The sequence below is a fragment of the Vulpes vulpes genome, chromosome 14 (genome assembly GCF_048418805.1).
Source record: "Vulpes vulpes isolate BD-2025 chromosome 14, VulVul3, whole genome shotgun sequence".
Classification (NCBI taxonomy): Eukaryota; Metazoa; Chordata; class Mammalia; order Carnivora; family Canidae; genus Vulpes; species Vulpes vulpes.
In genome coordinates this window covers 63,575,232-63,596,848 of record NC_132793.1, presented here as the reverse complement: position 1 = coordinate 63,596,848, position 21,617 = coordinate 63,575,232, and the positions used below count along the sequence as shown (strand labels likewise).

At 36.2% G+C, this 21,617-nt stretch overlaps 1 protein-coding gene and 1 long non-coding RNA gene across 13 annotated transcripts in view; one reads left to right on the top strand and one right to left on the bottom strand.

The window, feature by feature from the left end:
- Positions 1-21,617, bottom strand: part of ARB2A (ARB2 cotranscriptional regulator A) — a 413,243-nt gene that overhangs the window by 11,142 nt on the left and 380,484 nt on the right. The window lies entirely within an intron of this gene.
- LOC112915491 (uncharacterized) overlaps positions 12,709-21,617 on the top strand; it is a 29,915-nt gene continuing 21,006 nt past the window's right edge. Inside the window, exons 1-3 of the long non-coding RNA XR_003234080.2 lie at positions 12,709-12,846; positions 13,356-13,432; positions 21,221-21,354. This is a non-coding gene — a long non-coding RNA (uncharacterized lncRNA). The remainder of the gene's footprint in view (positions 12,847-13,355; positions 13,433-21,220; positions 21,355-21,617) is intronic.

The window sequence follows — 21,617 nt, the reverse complement described above, 5'->3', positions numbered from 1 at the left end:
CTTCCTACCTTCCTTCCTTCCTGATTGTATTTATTTATTTGAGAGAGAGAGTGTGTGCGCAGAAGCAGGGGAGAGGGGCAGAGGGAGAGGGAGAAGCAGACTCCCCTGCTGAAGAGGGAGCCTGATACAAAGCTGGGATCATGACCTGAGCTGAAGGCAGATGTTTAACTGAGCCACCCAGGGACATGGTTTTCAAATGTTCCACCAGCTATTCCTGTAGTTGAAAACCCTGCTTATAATTATATGGGCTTAGAATTTAGATGTGTTTAACAAATAATCTCAAAGTACTTTTGGCATCTTTTTAACATACAGAATTTTTGAGGAATCTGACTACCATGTAAATTGAAGGAATGCTGTACTTTATGTTGCCCAGAATATTAATAAGCAAAAGTGGTTTATATAATTACCAAGAGTGGTTTACCATTTGAGGAAAACCTCATCGCTGATGGCATTGCTGCCCATGAAGCTTGAGTTGTGGATCAGCACATCTGCATCAGCTTGCATTTGTAGCTGTAAATCCATGGTGATTTTATGTACAGGACTACTATATTATGCCTTCTTACCTTCTTATGTAGATTTTCTAGAGCACTTAAAATATTGATATGAATATTATTTTTATTATGAGTTACTTTTATTCCTTCTATGTGTTAACTAGAGCATTATAATAATTTAGCTATCTTATAAGTAGGTGGATCATGTTATCTTTAGAATTCATTCAAGATAGTAAAAGCACTGCATAATATTTGTTTTAATGGGAGGTATTTAGATGGTCAAGTGTCAGCTTAAATAAAAATGAAGTTAATTCTTTTTTTTATTATATTAGAGATTAATTTTCCCTAAAATCTGAACCCTACACTCTACTACCTTTTATCCTATACGAAGTAGAAAATGTCTTTTATCTTTCTTAATGTTTCTTCCATAAATATGGTTTGTCAATGATGTTATTCACCGTGAAATAACCAAAAGGCAGGAGACAGAAGATCTTCAATAAAATACTATGCTGAATATTTATCCTTTATCTACACTTGTTTTTAAAAAAGTGAGCTGTAGCAAATTTCAAAGTGGTAAAGATAGCACAAATGGTCAAAAGGATTAGAAACTTTAAGTATGAAGTATGAGACTGTAAATGATATGAGAGAGATCAAACTGCTAAAATGTGTCATTTGTTTTCCCCAAAGACTATATATTTTTAAAAAGTGTCTTGTAATGGAACTGAGAAAGAGGGAGGCTACATTTATATAATAGCATTTAGAAATTAAACAAAAAATGGCTGGAATAGCACTGAGAATGGAATGCTCAAAGAACAGGGTTAAGTAAGAAAGGAGAAAACATTGCTGTGTCTTCTTCTTGCCTATTCCCTTTACTTTTTCCTGGGATGACTTCAATCCAAGTGTTTCTTACAAGTCTGCCTTGTCCACACTCCTCTTTCACTTGATCTTAGTGCTTACATTTTTTTGGGCAAAAACTATGCCAAAATATGCTAGTGAGTTAGCAGCCAAAATCCTGATGTTTACTTTGGCAGATGTAGCCTAGCCTGAAGCTGTACCTCATTTTATGCAGTAGATGTCTTAAAAACTTATATGTAAATATAATTTCTGTAAATAGAATTTCTTTAAAGGAAGAAGTGGGTTATTTACCTTTTCAACGAATCTTTTAATAAAGTGAAGAAATGTCTGGGAAAGCAAATAATCATTCTTCAAGTGATATTACACACACACATACACACACACCACATCAAATTTGCCAGAAATGAGGCTTACTAGTATAATGATGGACAGTCTAAGTTCTCACCAAAGAGATAATTTAGAAGAATTTCTTGGTCAGCTATTCGCTATTCTAATTATTGCTAGTCGCCTTATTCTACATGGTCATAGACCAAAAGGTCATGGAATAATTTCAACAATCTATGCATAATTTACATTTTATGGCTGGTTTAGAATAGGGAATATAACTGATGACAGAGTCACTTTTGAATACAAAATACAATTTTTATGTCTTTGTTTCAGGGCACGGGAAACTAGCATGTGCCCCTACCCTCTCACTGACATTCCCCAATCCCCTTCCCCCCACAAAAAATAATTTGTTTTTAAAACAAAAGGTAATGAATAAATTTTGTTTCCTAAGATAAAGGGGGGTAAAAATCCTAGAAAGATATGAAACATTAATATTAACAAGATAACATGTCTATGATACCTTCAAAATGACAAGGTTTGATTTTAAAAATTGATCTTTAACAAGAAAAAGAAATATGGGCAATTAGGAAGTAATGAAGACCCTGTCAATATAGCTATGTTGATAATAACAGGTAAGGGAATTCTTGAGAAAATCTAATTTATAAAAATCAAGAGGTCTGTAATATGCATTATTGAGTCCCACTGGGATTAACTAATGAACTTATGAGCTCAGCAGCAGTTATTTTTAGAGAGTTATAAAGAATTAGAGAAATACTAGAGCACTGAAAAATAATGTGCCTTCTCAAAAGAAATAAAATCTAACTACTAAAATTCATTTTGAAATGAATTCTAGAGCTTCTATGGAGAACATCATTAGAAATCCTCCCCCACCTCCTCCACACACAACTTACCAATATTTGAACAGAGAAGGGTTCCTAATGGAGTCTCTCCCAAGTTAGAAGGGGCAAGTGTGAGACTCAGCCCCTGTTGGGGATAGTGGATTGGGTGAGCTGGTCATTAGGACTGTGTGAGGGAAATGCCAAGAACAGCTGAGCTAACATGGGGCACTGCTGTGTCAAATTACTTGTGTAAGAAATAGGCAGGTCTCCTTCCACTGCATGGAAAACGCAATGCTGGTCAAAGCTGAAATAGTGTTGAGACCTGAGGGCAAGTTGTCAAGCTGGACCAGAAGTAAGAGGCTGAAACAAAGGCAGAAGCTCAGTGGTAGAAACTTTGGGTCATTTGCAGCTTCCGGCATCCTGTCCTCTCCTGCAGCTTCTTTTCTAGATCTCTCATCTATGGAAGGGGAGTCAGGGGTGGGGTGGGGGTGCGGCACAGGGCATCTTAAGACCCAGGAAGACAACTCTGGGAAGCAAACTTACTCTTAGGCAGGGTAGAGACAGCCTGCGGGAGCTGTGGGTCGTGGGTCCCTGACACGGAACCTGGAAGACCTCTCTCTCGAATCAACCTCCTAACCGATCAAAAATGGCACATTTTTATTGTTTCAATTGCCTGTCAAACTCACACAGCTGGTGTAGAAGTGCTTTCTTTTTCATTCTTGTCTCATGTACTACTCCTACTGTGGCCACAAGGCCTGACCTCCCGGGATGCTGTTTCCCTTTAAAAATCTGAGCCTTGGTGTGGGCAAAGGCTCCCTTTTCCAGTTTCCATTTGTCATTTTCCAAAGTAACTTTACTAAGGGATTGTAAGATGGTAGAACCCTGAACAAGGGAATGCAAAGAACCAAAAAATAGTTATTTCCATAAGTACAGGTTCCTAATCCTATTATTCCCAACACAATCATCAGCAAACGACTTTGCTGGGCTCCATTTTCAAATAGTGCTCTGCCCAACAGGGCTGGGAAAACTGGACAGGTATTTGCCAGGCTTCTTTCTCCTGGCTTCTCTGTTACTAGCTATGACTAACGGCTGCTAGTTTGACTCTGCATGTATCAAGGGAAGGGGAGGAGTTGGGGGGGGGGGAGAGAGAGAGAGAGAGAGAGAGAGAGAGAGAGAGGGAATGAACTGCAAAATACTTTCCTTATTTTAAAACCAAACCATGGGGCACCTGACCTGGGTGGCTCAGTGGTTGAGCGTCTGCCTTTGGTCAGGGCATGATCCCGGGATCCCCCCACAGGGGGCCTGCTTCTCCCTCTGCCTGTGTCTCTGCCTCTCTCTCTGTGTCTCTCATGAATAAACAAATAAAATCTTAAACAACAACAACAACAAACTAAAACCAAACCAAACCATTTACTCGTTCAAATATCCAGATCTTCTGTGGTCCTCTTCTCTCAACCGTGGAGTCTACTCTAAATGATATTTTTTGGGGGCAGATGGTTTTTCCAGAGGTTCTGGGGTTAATTTATACCTTCAGACATGTATGTATTGTATCCCAGGCACTTGGGGCTGAGGATGCAGTGGTGAGCAAGATATGTAAGGTTCCACTCTCATGGCATATGTGCTAGTGCACAAGACAGACAATAAACAAGTAGACTGGCGAACATGGTAATTTCGGAGTCAGAATGCTGTGAAGAAAACACAGCAAGGGGATGTGAGGAGAAAGATGGAGGAAGATGGTGGGGGGGATGAGGAGAGGTGATCATCAGTTTAGACTGGGTGAAGACTTCTGACCTGAGACCTGAATGGCCAGCCAGCCAAAGGTCTGGGGCCAGACTACCATAGGCTGAGCTCTGGAGCAACAAGAGCAGGCGTGCTGAGGAGGGAAAAAGCTTGTCACAGTTGAGGGGCTGAAAGGCTAGGGTGACTGGAGCATTGAGGGGGTGGTGGTAGAAGAGGATTCATAGTAGGCCGCCTCCAAGCCAGGGGAGTTATCCAAGGCCATGGTGGAAGGGTTGGATTTAATTAATTTATTTAAATGATTTCATTTTATTTTATTCATGAGAGACATAGACACAGGCAGAAAGAAAGAGAAGCAGGCTCCTTATGGGGAGCCCGACAGGGAACTGGATCCTGGATCCCAGGATTAGGCCCTGAGCCGAAGGCAGACGCTCAAGTGCTGAGCTACCCCAGCATCCCGGCATCTCGAAAGGGTTGGATTTTATTCCAAGTGCAGTGAAAGGGTTGTTTGTAGAGTTTTGTGCAAAGGAGAATTAAATCTGACTTGTATTTTAAAAAAGAATACGGGTTGGTATGTGGTGAAAGGTGAATGGATTATGGGGAGTTAAAATGAGGATTTAATCCTTCCTGATTGCATTTACTGACTCCACCCACCTCTAGAGCATTCTCCAGACTCACTCCTCTACATACTTCGGAGTATAAAATCCACTTACTGCTAGTTCACATAAAGAAGTTAATGATATAGTAATAGTAATATGCAGTATGAGTTGAAAGAGATCAATAAAATGCCATTTCCAAGAGCTGAATACAAAATGGAGTTGAACTAGGAAAAGCATTTTCCTAGCACTGTGGCTCTGGGTGAGGAGGTACTGGGATGGGGAATATGCCGTCATGGCATTTCATTTCTGCAAGCAGTCCAGAGGAAACTGCTGGGCTTACTCTCCGTGTAGGCTTTTCCACCCAGTTCTTCATTTCTGTGAATGGACACAGCTATTCCAGCTCAAAGCCTCTCAGCCACCTTTGATTTTTCTCCCCCCTTGTTTGTGGCCAGCCTTCTGATCCAATCAGTTACCAAATCCTGACAATTAGACCTTAGCAAAGTGTTCCCAATCCCTATCGTCCCTTCTAATTCCTCTGTTTTCACTCTAGATTTAATGACCTATCATTTAGAATCCAGAAACTTCCTCCTAATTTCATTGCATTCAACCTCTTCTCCTCTATCTTGTACCCTGCTTGCTATCAGATGAAAAATTCTAAAGAATCATTTGTGTCATGTGCCTCTTCCTCTGTTCAAAAATATCCAGTAGCTCTCCATGATCTGTTAAATTAAGTAGAAATTCCTTAATATGGTTTAAAGTTCTCCACTCTCTGGCTCCAGCCTTCTTTTCTGAGTTTATTTCTCAATTCTTCTGTAAGTATCCCCCTGTCTCCCCAGGCCCCACTCAATTGACATTTTTAAACTTTTTCAAAATCTCAGGGACTGGACACCTGTGATTCTGAAGTTCAGCCAAAGAAGAAATTATCATGGTAAAGTTCTGAAGAGACGGGTCAAATGCAGATTGATAAATATACCTTTATGTTGAAGTATATATGTTAGCTTCTGGAGTTAAGAAACAAATTCCTCTAAGATTGGAATATAATGACAGTTGGATACTCTATAACTGAAGCTGAAGGAAGTAGAATGTTTTTCTTACTCACTCTAAAAAACTGATGAGGCGATGATCCACAGTCCATTAGTGACTAGCTGATAAGCACTGACAAATACTCAAATATCTTCTAGATCTCTTTAGCTAAAATGTGCTTATCTAGGAAATACAATTTGCTAGCATCAAAGGAGGTTTAGAGGAGTGTTAGGACTGGGAACTCTTAGAAGACTTTAACTGCAGTTGTTCAAGAGCTTGTATTCCCAAGATGTCATTGGCTTGGTCTCAATTTAGATGCAGAGAGAAACAAACCAAATATAAAAGAGTAAAGACGTAGAAAGAACCGTAGATAAAATCTTATCCAACAGTTTCATTTCACAGGTAAGAAATCTAAAGTTAAGAGAGGCTGTGATAGGCCAAAGGCACACAGACATTTTGCTATAAATATAGCTAGGATTTACAAATCAGTAAAACATTAGAATAATAAAAAAATTCAGAAGATGTATGCCTGATTGCTTTAAGATCAAGTTCAGGGCAGCCCGGGTGGCGCAGCAGTTTAGCGCTGCCTTCAGCCCAGGGCCTGATCCTGGAGACCCGGGATGGAGGGCCCACGTCGGGCTCCCTGCATGGAGCCTGTTTCTTCCTCTGCCTGCGTCTCTGCCTCTTTCTCTCTGTCTCTCTCATGAATAAGTAAATAAAATCTTAAAAAAAAAAAAAAAAAAAGAGATCAAGTTCAATATTTACTTCCCCTAATAAGCTGTCTTTGGTTAGCTTTACCCCATACTAGCCACTCCCTTTCTTTATGTTTCAGTATTTTGTATATAGTGTACACTCTATTATCATATGCCTGTTTTGCTTACCTAGTTTTTCATATATGAAAAATACTTTGCTTTATCTCCAAAACCTTTGGTGGAGGGTAATGCTTCAAAACATTTTATTCCAGGAATCATGGTTGAAGATTAATAGATGTTTGTTATATAAACAACAGTCTGGAACAGAATTCACCAGAAAACTGATGCTTATTAAATGCTATTAAAAATATAATATGGCAAAGGATCATGAACCTTTTCTGTGGTTTTTGCACTATCATAATGATCATTCCCATTTTTGAATTTAAGGAAAAGGAGGCATACAGAAGATCATGGCAGTAAAAGCTTGTGAATTTCGAAAGCAAAGTGCTACTGGCATTCTGAATTACAGAGATAAACCACTGTATGAACTTTTGTAACCACACCATCATTTGTACTGCTGCGTCAGGCTTTCAAAAGCAGGCATGTTTGTTTTGCAGGCAACAGAAGGAGGAAGAAAGCAGAGAGGACGGAGGACGTAGTAGTTATTATAGATTGCCCACGTCACTTAAATTATTTGGAATTATACTAAAGCCTATAGGCCAATCTGGGGAGAACTGATATATTTACAATACTGAACTTTCCAATCAATGAACATGACCTATTTTGCCATTTACTTAGATCATCTTTAATGCTTTTTAATGAGGTTTTTATCATTTTCTCTATTAGAGAATTTGAACTTCATTTTTAGATTAAGCTATAATTACACTTTTTATTTTGAGATAATTGTAGATTCATATGTACTTGTAAGCAATAACAGATTCATCCTGTGTCCCTTTTATGCCTTTCCTCAAAAATAATATCTTGTAAAACTGTATTAGAATATGATAGTGCTCTAGTTAAGATACAGAACATTTCCATCGCCACAAATATAACTCATGTAGCCCTTTTATAGCCATGCCTGCTTGCCCCTCTCACACCCCTGGCAACCACTAATCTATTTTCCATTTTCTCTAATTTTGTCATTTCAAAAAGGTACATAAATGGAATTATACAATATGTAACCTTTCGGGATTGGCTTTTTCACTCATCCTAGTTCTTTGGAGATTTATCCAGGTTGTTTTGTATCGATAGCTTGTTCCTTTTTATTACTGAGTACTATTCCATGCTATGGATGTACTAGTTTGTTTAACCATTCACCTGTTGAAGGACGTCTGGGTTGTTTCCAGTTTTTTGGCTATTATGCTTAAAGCTGCTATAAACATTCACGCACAAATTTTTGTGTGAGATAATCTTCATTTTTCTGGGATAAATGCCCAAGACTGCAACTGCTGGCTATATATTAGTTCTATGCTTAGTTTTTAAAGATACTGCCACACTATTTTCCAGAGTCACTGTACCACCAGATGGCCAACCATGTCAATGTAACTGAGTTCCAGGAAAAACCTGGACACGAAGGCTCAGGTGAGCTTCCCTGGTTTGCAATACTCCATGTGTATTCTCACACACTGTTGTTGAAAGAAGACAGCACTCTTCGTGACTTGACTGGATGAGGACCATTGGAAACTCATCCTTGGAACTTTCCTACACTGTGACTTTCATGTCTCTTCCTCGACTGATTTTAATATATATCCTTTTGCTATACTAGACTGTCACTGTGATTGTAACAGCTTTCAGTGAGTTCTGTGAGTACTTCTGGCAAATGATCAAACCTGAAGGTAGTCTTAAGGACATCTCGTTGCAGTTGGTATCAGAAGTGACAGTGGTCTTGGGACTCTAGAAATTGATATCAACAAAAAAATCTCACTGGGATTTTTGACAGGAATTATGTTATACCTGTACATCAATTTGGAGAGAAATAACATCTTTACTATGTTGAGTGGTTGCACCTTCAAACATGATATATCTTAGCTTTGCTTTTTAGCGCTGCATATTTGGTGACGCTACTATAACTGGATCTTTAACAGCTTGTCGTTGGCATATGGAAATACAATTGACTTTTGTATGATGATTTTGTATCCAGCAGCCTTGCTAAATTATACCTTTCTCCAAAAGATTTATCTACAGATTTTGAATTTTCTAAATAAACAATAATATCATTTGAAAAAACTACAGGTTTTTTTTTTTTTTTTCTAATTCTTAGAGCTTTTGTTTCCTCCAGCTATAACTTAAGGAAAACTTTTAAAATGGCCTCAACTGTATTTATGCCATTAATTATTGAAATGGGTAAAACATCACACAAAAGCAAATTATTATAAATAACATAAAACTGGCAATGAAAAGACCAAGTTTTCTATTTTGATTGATTTCTTGATGTTAGACTTAAAAAAAGACCTAGCTCTGTCAGGTAATGTCATCTAGTTGCTGACTGTTGGGTCATGAAAGCTCTCTGTTACCTTAAAACAGACACTGACAGCTTCTGGAGTGTCAGTTACTCTCCTACACTGTGATTTCTTTTCATACTAGTTAGTAATGGAGAAATAGACTCTTTTTGTTCCCTTCAGCCTCCAAGCCTAGAGTTGCCCTCATGCTGTCTGGTAATACTTTAATTTCCTTACCAGTTCTCTCTCCCAATGATTTCCTCTCTGAGTATCGTAAGTGGAAAAATAAAAAAAAAATCCCAGGATGCAACTGCCTTGCACATGGCAAGAATCTCTAAAGGATCCTGAACTTATTTATACAACAGCATTAGTACAGAAAGAATAACATCTTCCATTCAGATAAAGATGCATTGATTTTTACTTATATATATTTACAAATATATAAACATAGTAAATTCCTACTATGGACTAGTTTAGAAAATGACACAAAAACATATTGGACAGAACTGATTACTAAAGACCACATAATATTTCAGATACGAAAAATTCATGAGCACTTAAATTAACATTAAGTTCCACTAGGGACTGATTTACAACAAAGATTGAACAGAATCAGATATGGCTAAATAGTTACTAGAAAGAGTTATGAAAATTATTTACATTTATAATCCTTAATGCGTTTATACTGAATTTCATTTAAAAAAAATCCAAAACTCTAATTGGGTTTTCCAGACAGATTCTTTCTTCTACAACTGTCCAGAAGAATTGTAGGCTGAAATTTTTCATTATTGCTCAAGGAATTTCTTCTCAGGAATTACATACTTGTGGGTTTGTAAATTCCTTTCCTCTCCTCTCCTGTCCTCCTCTCCCCTCCTCTCCTTCTCTCCTTCTCCTTCCCCTCCCTCCCTCCCTCCTTTTCTTCCTTCCTTCCTTCCTTCCTTCCTTCCTTCCTTCCTTCCTTCCTTCCTTCCTTCCTTCCTTCCTTCCCTCTTTTTATGAGAGAGAGAGAGAGAGAGTAGGAGAGGGAGAGGGGAGAGAGAATCTTAAGCAGGCTCTATGCCCAGTGCAGAGCCCAACTTGGGGCTTGATCTCGACCTGAGATCACGACCTGAGCTGAAATCAAGAGTTGGACACTTGGCTGAATGAACCTCCCAGATACCCCTAGGTTTGTAAAAACTTTTCATTGAGGTTTGAGATGCTGTAATGGATGGAAAGTATATTTTTCATGAGTTACAAAATTCGGCAAGTACCTGTTATTCTCACTTCTTTGTTTTGCATACTGGCTCTAAGTAACATTATAAATGTAATTATCATTTAATTATAAATATAATTAAAAGGTACTTCCCCCCAAGTATTTTATTTTTTACTTTTTAATTAAAATATTTTATCTATTTATTTTAGAGAGAGAGTGTGTGAGAAGGGGGAGGGGCAGAGAGTGAGAGAGCATCCTAAGCCGACTCCACATTGATCAAACATGGGGCTTGATCCTAGGACCCTGGTATCACGACCTGAACCAAAACCAAGAGTTGGGTGCTTAACCAACTGAGCTACCCAGGTGCCCCATCCCTGAAGTATTTTCAAATCCCAGTGAGAATTGTTACTTGGATCTTGTTAAAGTAGCAATGGATAGGCTTGATTTCCCAAATAATCTCACATATATCCTTTGGTATCACTGATCGGTGGGTAGAATCTATTATTTTATTTCTACTCCACAGATAAATTTTTTAAAAGATTTTATTTATCTATTCATGAGAGACAGAGAGAGGCAGAGATATAGGCAGAGGGAGAAGCAGGCTCCATGCAGGGAGCCCGATGTGGGACTTGATCCCAGGACTCCAGGATCACGCCCTGGGCCGAAGGCAGATGCTAAGCCGCTGAGCCACCCAGGTGTCCCTACAGACAAAACTTAAAAAGTCATACTGATGGGAAAGTCCATGAATCAACTTACAAGATTAACTAAGGTGGAGGATTCATCTGCACAGTAAAAAAGAAAGATGTAGATTATTGAAAAAAAGATGTCTTCAGTTAGTCAGATTTCAATGTTTCTGGGTCAACAATTATATCCATTAGTAGAAAAATGAGGACTGTGGAAAATTTGCCTAAAAGAAGTTGCAAATGAAGGAAAACCTAGATTATTAAGACAAAAGCACTTTAGTAGTTCCATTATTAAAGAATGCTATAACCCATATACTAGAAAAAATATATTTACAAGTTGTGAAAAGGGGGGCTAAAAGCTATATACTTTTACACTATACTTACACACTATTAAATCACCATATACCTTTATGGTGATTTAATAGTGAAAAAATTTAATAATATTATGTAAGAAAATAGTAGCAGAATTACTTTTGCTTGTTTAATAGTTACTTATCCATATCTGCTATTGAAAAAAGCATCTGAGATGACATATATATATATATATATATATATATATATATATATATATATAATAGGGCAGAAGAAAAAGGAGTAAAGAACAAAAGGAGTAAGAGAAATCAGATAATGGCAAGCATAAGGTGAGACTAATTCATAAGGCTGACTAATACAAAGACCTGTACAATTATTGGATGATGACCAATTTAAAAAAGATTATTTAAATTCAATTTGCCAACATGTATAACACCCAGTGTTCATCTCATCATGTGCCTTCCTTAGTGCCTGTCACCCAGTTACCCTGTCCTCCTGCCCACCTCCCCTTCTGCAACCCTTTGTTACCATGACCAAAATTAGACTGAGCTTCCTATTAACCAATACAAAGAAGGTTATACAACTGATCATGATGCACTGTATTTAGGTGGTAAAAGCAAACCAGTTGTGGGGAACACCTGTTTTTTATACTGGTGTCCTTGGTGAGGACTTACAACACAACACTACAAAGCAACTTGGGAGAAGTAAATCAGAGGAGATCCAAATGATGTGTTTTAGGTGACCTGATAGTGTGTAATAGCTTGGCTTGTTCAGGAGAAAAATTAATCATGTCTAAAGGAATGGATGGACTGTAGCTCCTTTATACAACTTGGTTATTTTTTTAACGTTTTTTTGTTTAAAGATTTATTTACTTATTTTTATTTATGATAGACACACACACACACACAGAGAAAGAGGGAGAGACACGGAAGGAGGGAGAAGCAGGCTCCATGCCGGGAGCCCGACAGGGGACTCGATCCCGGGACTCCAGGATCGCGCCCTGGGCCAAAGGCAGGCACCAAACTGCTGGCCACCCAGGGATCCCCCAACTCGGTTATTTTTTAGATAGTTGTATTACTTATATTTTTGCCCAATAAGATTTGAGCAACAGAAAGTCTGAGGTTACATTATCTGGCAGAACTTGGATGACATTATTTTTTCTATTTTGGGGCCATCAATATGCTTTAATATCTACTCCAGAGGTTATGAAGCCTAACCAGGGTATGTGCCCAATAGATGATTCCTCTTTCTATAAAAAATAGGGGCTGGGCAGCCTGGGTGGCTTAGCGGTTTAGCACTGCCTTCAGCCCAGGGCGTGATCCTGGAGTCCCGGGATCGAGGTCCACTTCAGGCTCCCTGCATGGAGCCTGCTTCTCCTTCTATGTCTCTGCCTCTCTCTGTGTCTCTCATAAATAAATAAAATCTTAAAAAAAAAAAGAAAAGAAAAGAAAATAACTCTTAATGTCATTGGTTAGCTCAATATTCCTAAGAAATCTGTGTCCCTGTTCTTTCTTTAGATTCATATCACTATCGTTTTTGCTAAAAAAGCAACTCGTATGTGTCCTGACTGAGGGAAGTGAGCACTTGCTCTCAGCTGACTATGGACAGCAATCTTTCATAAACCATAAATGCAAGCCTATTGAAGAAAAAGCCTCAAGGTCAGTGCTTCTAACTTTAGACAGCTAATCAATAGGTCATTTCCTAAACATGAGGCTTCTGTGCATCCACTCCAGATCAGTATTTTTAAAAAGAATAGTTTTCTTCCAACATAGTGCAATAAGCTTGTTGTAGACTTACAACATTTTCAGAATGTTGTAAAAGAAATCTTGTAAGAGAAAGCAACATTTTCACTTTCATATAACTCACGTCTCTTCCTCACATGAAAGAGCAGCTAAAAGGATGAAGGGCAGCATGGCCTCAGTGAAATATGCTGAATTGTAAAAATCTTGATTCTCGTCTTTAAAGGTGAAATAGTGAAAATGTTAAGAATCTGGGATGACATAATCCCCAAGACACTGAAATGTAGTACCCACAGTAATTATTAGAGAACATTTTTTGAAATTCTGGGAATGATTTTTGCTTAAAATTTAAACTTATATTTTATATATATGCAAGTCAAAACACTGCATTTACTTTATAACTGATAGTACTTTGTGCTTTATTTTAGATTTACCGTGGACCTACCTAAATTATAACAGTTCAAGTTTTATGACCACAGAGAAAATATCCAACTTATTCAGAAAAGTGAGTATCTTACAAATTAAAGTTGTAATTAAAGAAAGCAGTTCTATAAAAAAGAATTTCATTAAAAGTCAGTATTACTATTCATAACTCTGGATTTAAAAAATTCTTTTCTCATAGTTCAGACAGCCTTGTGGACAGTGATACCAGCTCATAATTACATATTTAAAAAGAGGATTATGTACTTAAAAACTATCAAATTATATAATAAGACAAATAAGATGTATCATTATGAAGTATAGTAACTCTGCACTTTGAAAAATTACCCCTAAAAATAACTGGATTAATCTTACAAGGCAAATTAAAACTTCTGGATTAAAATTACTTTAGGTTTTCACAAGGGGAAAAATAAGAATCTTTATATTTCTTAATCTAACTATTCTTGTATTATTCAATAACCTATCAAAAAGGAAAAGAAAAAGAAAAAATCTTACTTTTTAATGAGGTCTCTGGTTAAACAATTTAAATAGTGAAGTTTTAGGCCCCAGAGCAAGACTATACAAATTTAAAACCACTAGAAATGTTGACAGATGCTTAATTACAGTGTTACATATGGTGGAAAACATACACAATTTGAGTGGATATTTTTATGAACAATTATCATTTAAAACAACTTTGGAAATAAAATTCATTTGTGACTGTGTCATTCTTAATAAAATTGTTCTGTTTAGTCAGTATTTTTTTTTTATTTCTACTTACCTAAATTCATCACAATTTTTGCAAGTAAATTCAAACATGAGGATATTCTTTTGGTTAGCAATTCAAGTTCCAAATTTTCTTTTATTAAAAATATAAAATTTAGTGATAAATTATGTATAGTGATGTGATTCTGAGGTTTTAGACTGAGAAATGAAAAGCACTGATTTGAATGTATTCTAAGAAAACGAACCCAGAAGTATTAAATTTAAAAATAAATTTTATTTTAAAAATAAACTTCAAACTCACAAAAAGTTGCAAAAATAATACAGTTGACTCCTACATATCTCTAACCCAGATTTCCAATTTTTAAAAATATTTGTGACATTTGTTTTATTATTTACTTTTTCACTTTGTGTACATATATACATATGTATATACACAAATACTATTTTTTTCTGAACTATTTGAGAGTAGGGTATAAATATCACATCCTTTAGTATGTATTTCCTACCAACAATGAAATTCTGTTATGTTATCAAATTCAGATTTTACACTGATAGGATATATTTTTTACTCTACCATTTGTATGCCGATTTTGCCAGTTGTACATAAGGCATTTTGTCTAGCACAGAATAGAGTCCAGGATCACATAGTGAAAACTATGAAGGTTTATTTTTATTTATATATTTATTTTTAGAAAACTATGAAGGTTTAATAATTATTTCCTTTTATTTCTGTTTTTTTTATAGATCTTTAAAAAGATAGTTTCATTTGGTTTCAATTTGAAACTTCAGAATGACAACACAAATTCTATCACTATGTTCTATGATAGTTTTAGTCAATTATCTGCATAAAAACATAAGAATATGATGAAAATATTCCTGTTTAAGGAATATCTACCAGCGACTAACAAATATCCATTTGACTCTATTTTATAAAGAAGCTTGCAATTCAGAAAGAAGAAAATTCCTGACTATTTCAAGGCATGCCTTCCTGGGATTTCCTTGCTAGCTCTTGGAAGGTTATTTGAATTAAAATTTAAAATCAGTCAAGTATTCTATTTGCTAGAAATTCTAGTAAAATATTTATTTGATGGAGAGGAGACTGAAATCAGTGTCTAAAGTCAAGTTTCTAAAATATTTGAGGCTTATATTCAACTATGACAATTTTCTTCCATACCCATTAGAAAATACAGAATTAACTACATACATGGTTGCTGATGGCCTAGAAATAGTTTACACAGCTGAACTGAGGGACTTAAAATTTAAGATCTATTTCTGGCTACTCTATCAATATGCATGAAATTCTAGATAAGCCATTTAACTTTGATTTGTCCCAAATTCTCTATTCCTAAAAGCAGAAAAATAATCTGCCATACAGATATATTGCTAGGTTTTCAGTCACTCTAGTGAAATCATAATATTAAATATATCAAAGGTTACAAAGAATCATGATAAATATTACAAAGAGTAATGATAAATAAACTATGCCTGGGAGAGCAAAGAAAGGATTTTACTGCTTAAACCTATGTTTGTTTTAAGAAAAAGTAGAAAACATGAAAGAAAAAAAACAGAAATCACCAGGCATTCTACCAACCACAAATAACAGCCTGGAATAGATTATTTTACTCATTTTTCCCCTATACATAAGCACATGTTTGCTTGTTTTCAAAATGCATTACTTTCATAACATAAAAAACCATAGTTCAACACAAGTACATTAAAAATACTATACTGAAGGTTCTTGTTCTACTAGTCAGTTAACCGTTGGTAATAATGATAAACTCTGGACAAAATGTAACACATGGAAGAACCACCTAAAGCAGATAGATACTGAAGGGGATTAAACCTTTCAATTAGGGGATCTACACTGGGTAGCTCTTCACCCCAAAGAATTTTTTTCTTCAAGGTACAGAATGGTTAGAACCCAAGCAAAAGGCTGCAGTTATTGGCCTGCCATATCCAGAGATGGAACTGGGGGATACCAGAACTGCTACCCTACCACAGAGGGGAAGTTCGAAATCCACGTACAAGTTGTTTTCAGTTGAATTCTGAACTGTGTTCGCAGGGAGAAGACTCCAAGGAACTGGTAGAAGGCTGTCAGTTTAGAGAGGCTGGATTAACTAACCCCTTGGTCTTTCCACTGTGAAACCCAGAAGGAGTAAAGATAATCTGTCAGGTCCAAAGTTTTCACCTAAACCTAAGGGAAAAACTCACCATAACAAAGTGTCAAACTACATCTGAAGAAACTCAAGGTCATTGACAGAATTGAAAAAACTCAACGACTCACCACCATAATGTCCATATAACAAAAACTTACTAGATAGGCAGGAAAAAAAAGAGTAAACAGTGATCCGAAGTGAAGGGGTGGGGATGGCAGGACAAAACAATAGAAATGGACCTAAAGATGACCCAGACACAGGGCCTGGCTGGCTCAGTGGCTGAGAGTCTGCCTACATGATCCCGGGGTCTTGGGATCGAGTCCCACATCAGGTTCCCGGCACGGAGCCTGCTTATTTCTCTGCCTATGTCTGCCTCTCTCTCTCTTTGTCTCTCATTAATAAATAAATAAAATCTTAAAAAAAAAAAAAGATGACCCAGGCATTAGAATTAGCAAACCAAAACTTGAAAGCAATTGTTATAAATATGTCCAAGAACTTAAAGAAATGGCTCTAATGAGTGAAAGATATTTTAACAGACAAATAAAAACCTTAAAAAAAAAAAAAAGCCAACTAGAAATACAAGAACTGTAAAGTATAATATCTGAAGGGAAAATTCACTGGCTGGACTAATACCCAACTGGACAAAGCGGAAAAAAAGCTTCAGTGAACTTGAAAACTGATGAACAGGAATCATCCAAGCCAACGAAGAAAAAAGATAGTTAAAAAAAAAGAAAGAAGGTCTGAGTGACCTGTGAGACAACATAAAGCCACCTAGCTTTTGTGTAATTGGAGTCCCAGAGGAGAAGAAAAAAGGAATAGGGAAGCAAAAACATTCGAATGAATAATATCCATGAATCATAAATTAGGTGAAAAACATTAATTTATGAGTCAAGGAAGTCCAGCAAATGGTGAACAGGATGAATAAAAAGAAAAGCACATAGACACATCATAGTAAGGCTAGTACAACTCAAAGATAAAAAATCTTGAAAGTAGGAGGGGTGAAAAAGACATTAGTACATACAGCAGAATAATGATACAGGGGACTGCTGACTTCTCATCACGAACAACAGAGGTCAAAGACAAGGAAATTACAACTTAAAAAAATGAAAGAAAAAAACTCCTCATCAACCCAGAACTCTATTTCCAAACAGAAAAAAAAATTGTTTTAAAAATTAAGATGAAATAATGTTAACTCTGCTGGAATTAAAATATAAAAAAAGAGAAAAAAGGCAAAATAAAGATATTTTCAGGTAAACAATAAAAGGGAGAATTTGTGGTCAGCAGATCTGCACTATGGGACATGCCAGAGGAAGTTCTTTAGGTTAGAGAGAAATAATACTTGGCAAAACTTCAATCTACAAGATATGCCCAGTAATGGAAATGGTAAACCTAAGGGCAAAAATAAAGACCATATTCTCTTCTACTACAAAAAAAATACAATGGAACCTTATTTTTCATTTATTTTTACAAAGGAATCTTTTTTTCTTTTCTTTTCTTCTTCTTTTTTTTTTTAATGATAGTCACAGAGAGAGAGAGAGGCAGAGACACAGGCAGAGGGAGAAGCAGGCTCCATGCACCGGGAGCCCGACATGGGATTTGATCCCGGGTCTCCAGGATCGCGCCCTGGGCCAAAGGCAGGCGCCAAACCGCTGCGCCACCCAGGGATCCCCCAAAGGAATCTTTAATGCAAAATTTATAACAATGTATTCTGTGGTTTTAGTGTACATGGATTTAAAATATATGCCAAGAGAGGCACCTGACTCCTGATTTAGGGGTTGTGAGTTGGAGCCCTACTTTGGGTGTACACATTACATAAATAAATAAAACTTTTAAAATACATTTAAGTATAAAAATAAAAGGGTAGAGGATAAATGGAATTACAATGTTGTAAACTCCTTACTTTACATGACAATGTACAATGTTAACTCTGAGTAGACAATGATAAGGATGCAGAGATCAACCTTTAATCCCTAGAGCAACCATTAAAAAATAACACAAAAATGCATACTAAAAGACTTTTAGAGCAATTAAAATAAAATACAACCCCCCCACAAAACCCAGACAAACAGAATGCAAATAACATACAGAGAGACATAAACAATGATATCAATAATTACATGAAATTTAAATGGACTGCTTACTCCAATTCAAACTAAAATTTGAAAGGCTACAACACAAATGTTGGTAAGGATGTACAGAAACTCAACTAGAACTGTCATAAGAGTGCAAAATGGTACAATCACTTTGGTAAAAATTTTGACAGATTTTAATAATACAGATATATCTACCTCATGACTTAGCACTCCTACTACTAGCTATTGATCTAATAGGTAAGAAAACAAATTTCTACAAAAAGGCATGTAAGAAAAATGTTCACAGAAGCTTTATTCATAATAGCTAAAAATTAGACACAGTCAAAATGTCCATCAACAGGAGAAAGATGAATGGATACATAAATTGTGATATATTCATCAAACTGATACTACTTGGTAATTGAAAAGAACTACTGATACATAAAACAATTTGGATGAATCTCAGGTGAAAGAAGCCAAATACAAAAAAGTATAAGCTCTAAATGGCATTTATGTGAAGTTTAAGAAGAGGCAAAACAAAAACAAAAACAAAAACCTATGGAGATAGGTTAGAACAGAGGTTTCAGGGGTGAGGTGGGAGGGCAAGGAGAACTGACTGGAAGGAAGAATAAAATTTTGGAGGTGAGGGAAATGTTCTATATATCCTTAACAGGGTAGTGGTTACAACGGGTATATACATCTTTCAAACTTCAACAGTTTTTATACTGAAGATCTGATCATTTCACTATATGCAACATTCATATTTAAAAAAGAAATAAACTTTAATATACTTCAAAATATACCTCAGATAGAAATATAATAATAAAAGCACCATACTTAATAAAAGAATATAATAATATTTAATTTGTGTCACTGAATAAAATTTTTTGCTTAGGACGTATTTTTCATCTCTGGACAAAATCAGGAATTAAAACCTCCTGAAAGTACTAGCTCATTAGCCTACACCAGTTCTTTCTTTTCTTCCACAGTCCTCAATGATTTAAAACCTAGCAAAAGAATATGTCTGTATTAATTGGATAGTGTTTGGTAACTCTATCTCAAAAAGATGAACTCATCTACTAAATTGCAGAGAACAGTCTAAAATTACTGCTCACAAGATTACAAAATCACCTTATTTGCTTATAAGATGGTGACATTCTAATCATGTATTCTTGGTGACTCTCCAAGTAAGGAACCTGTCAGATCAACATGGTGTCATGCTCAACATTTACAGGTAATAGGCAGTTCTGGTTCTTAACAACTTGTCAATGATAAAGACAGTACAGTAAGAGCACTTTATCACTAAAGGATTTGCAAAGCTTCTAGAGAGTGTTAAAAATTATAGTCCCAAAAGGACAGTTCAGTAAAAATTCACCAACCCTTTTTATTACATAGACTACTAATATGAGTCATTACATCCCAAGGCAGCAGAACTAATGGGCATATAATAATAATTTAAACTCTGGCATTTTAACAAAATATATGACAATGAAGTAACAAAAACAGGCAATGTACCTAATGTTTTCCAAGAATAAAAGGAGAAAATGTAGTATTTTTTATTTGAGTTGATTCAAAAAGTATTTGAAGTTCAGATATAGTTCGGTACCAAACCGGGAAGAAGTTTTAAATAACTCTTAAGTAACTGGAGAATCCTATCTGATAGGACTAAATGAATTAATGTTCTTCATTTTTCTCCTGGTTTTTAGAAGAGGAAATGGAAAGAAGTAGTTTTGATCAACATCACCTTCTCCTCCAAGTAGAAATGCTTATTACACAGGTTTAAAAACACCAATTTAAACTAATATTTAATTATTAGGATAATCATTTTCAGTGCCATAAAATAAATTCAATCATTTATCACAGTACAATTTCTTACATGAGAAAATGACCTGAATTTCTGTTGTCTTTCATTATTATCAGTTGATGTCAGGGTTAGGAAAAAATTACCTTGAAGAATCTCTAGGAAATTGGTTGAACACATCTAGGAAAATTATCAGACTGACTGTATATTTCCAATAATTTTACATATATTTTATGGAGAGGATTGTGTTCCATGTCTATTGGGATAGTGGCATAAAGACTGGCATAATGATTACTGCACTTACTGTTAAGCTTATTCAACGTTTAACTTTTCTTAAAGTTTATTCTGTGGGCCTCTGGCTTTGTGGGATACCAACAGCTGTTGACTCAAGGGTATGTTCAAAGGAAAGCTCCTTATTGCAGCCTTTCTTGGAGGTATCTGTGTGCTAACATGCACTGTGACACACAGAAGGGAAGACTTCTTTTTCTTTTTTTTTTTTAAACGATTTTATTTTTAATCTCTACATGGGGCTTGAACTCACAAGAGATCAAGAGTCCCATGTTCCACTGATGGAGCCAGCCAGGCACGCCACAAGGGAGGATTTCAATGTGTACCATCTCCCAAACATATTTGACCAGTGAGTTTTCTTGGGACAGTTTTCTGGACTTCTATTTCAGAAAACACATTTTGGAAAATTTTAGTTTAGAGGAAATACAGGTATCAGCTAGAGTTGTAGCAGGCTGAAAAAAAGGAGAGAAAAGTACGAAAGAGCAAATACTGTTTTAGGTTACTTGTTTCTCAGTGCTCATTTCCTTAACTGTAAAATGCTGTTTACTAGCTGTAATCTTGGGCAAGTTATTTAATCCCATTTCTTTCTTTAATCTGTAAGAATGGGACTAAGAGCAATAGTATCTACTTTGCAATTTGTGATGAGAACTGAAGATGACATAGGTAAACTGCAAGTGTAGTATCTGCCATATGGTCCTGCTTGAAAAATGAGGGTGACTAGTATTATTGGAATATTTTGGTACCACCTATATGAACTGGAGGCTTTCTTTTGATTACATAGCAAAAAAAGCTATTCATTCCCATTTTAACCCTTTCTCCTACTTTCACAGTACTAACTTCTAAGTGAAAGACATCAAGAAGACCTGCTCAAAAGAAGCCTGCTTACCTTTATGGAACCCAGCCTTTAGGTTTGACCAAGAAACCTGCTGACCACTGGAGCATTTTGGCACTATTGTTTCCACAGGTAAAGTTTTTTTTTTTTTTGTACAGCACTTGGTAACTTCTAGTTTATCTTCACATGTACTATCAGATTCTATCCTTCTAATAAACCAGTGGGGTTAGTAGGGAGGAAACTGTTATCTCTAAATAAATCATGGACATGGAAACTGAGGCTTGGAGAGGTTAAATTGTGAACTACCTAAAGTCACAGAACTGGCAAGCAGCGGCATCTAGGCTCACACGTTTTTGGCTTTTGTTGAGTATCCGAATAAATGAGTGACTCAGGGT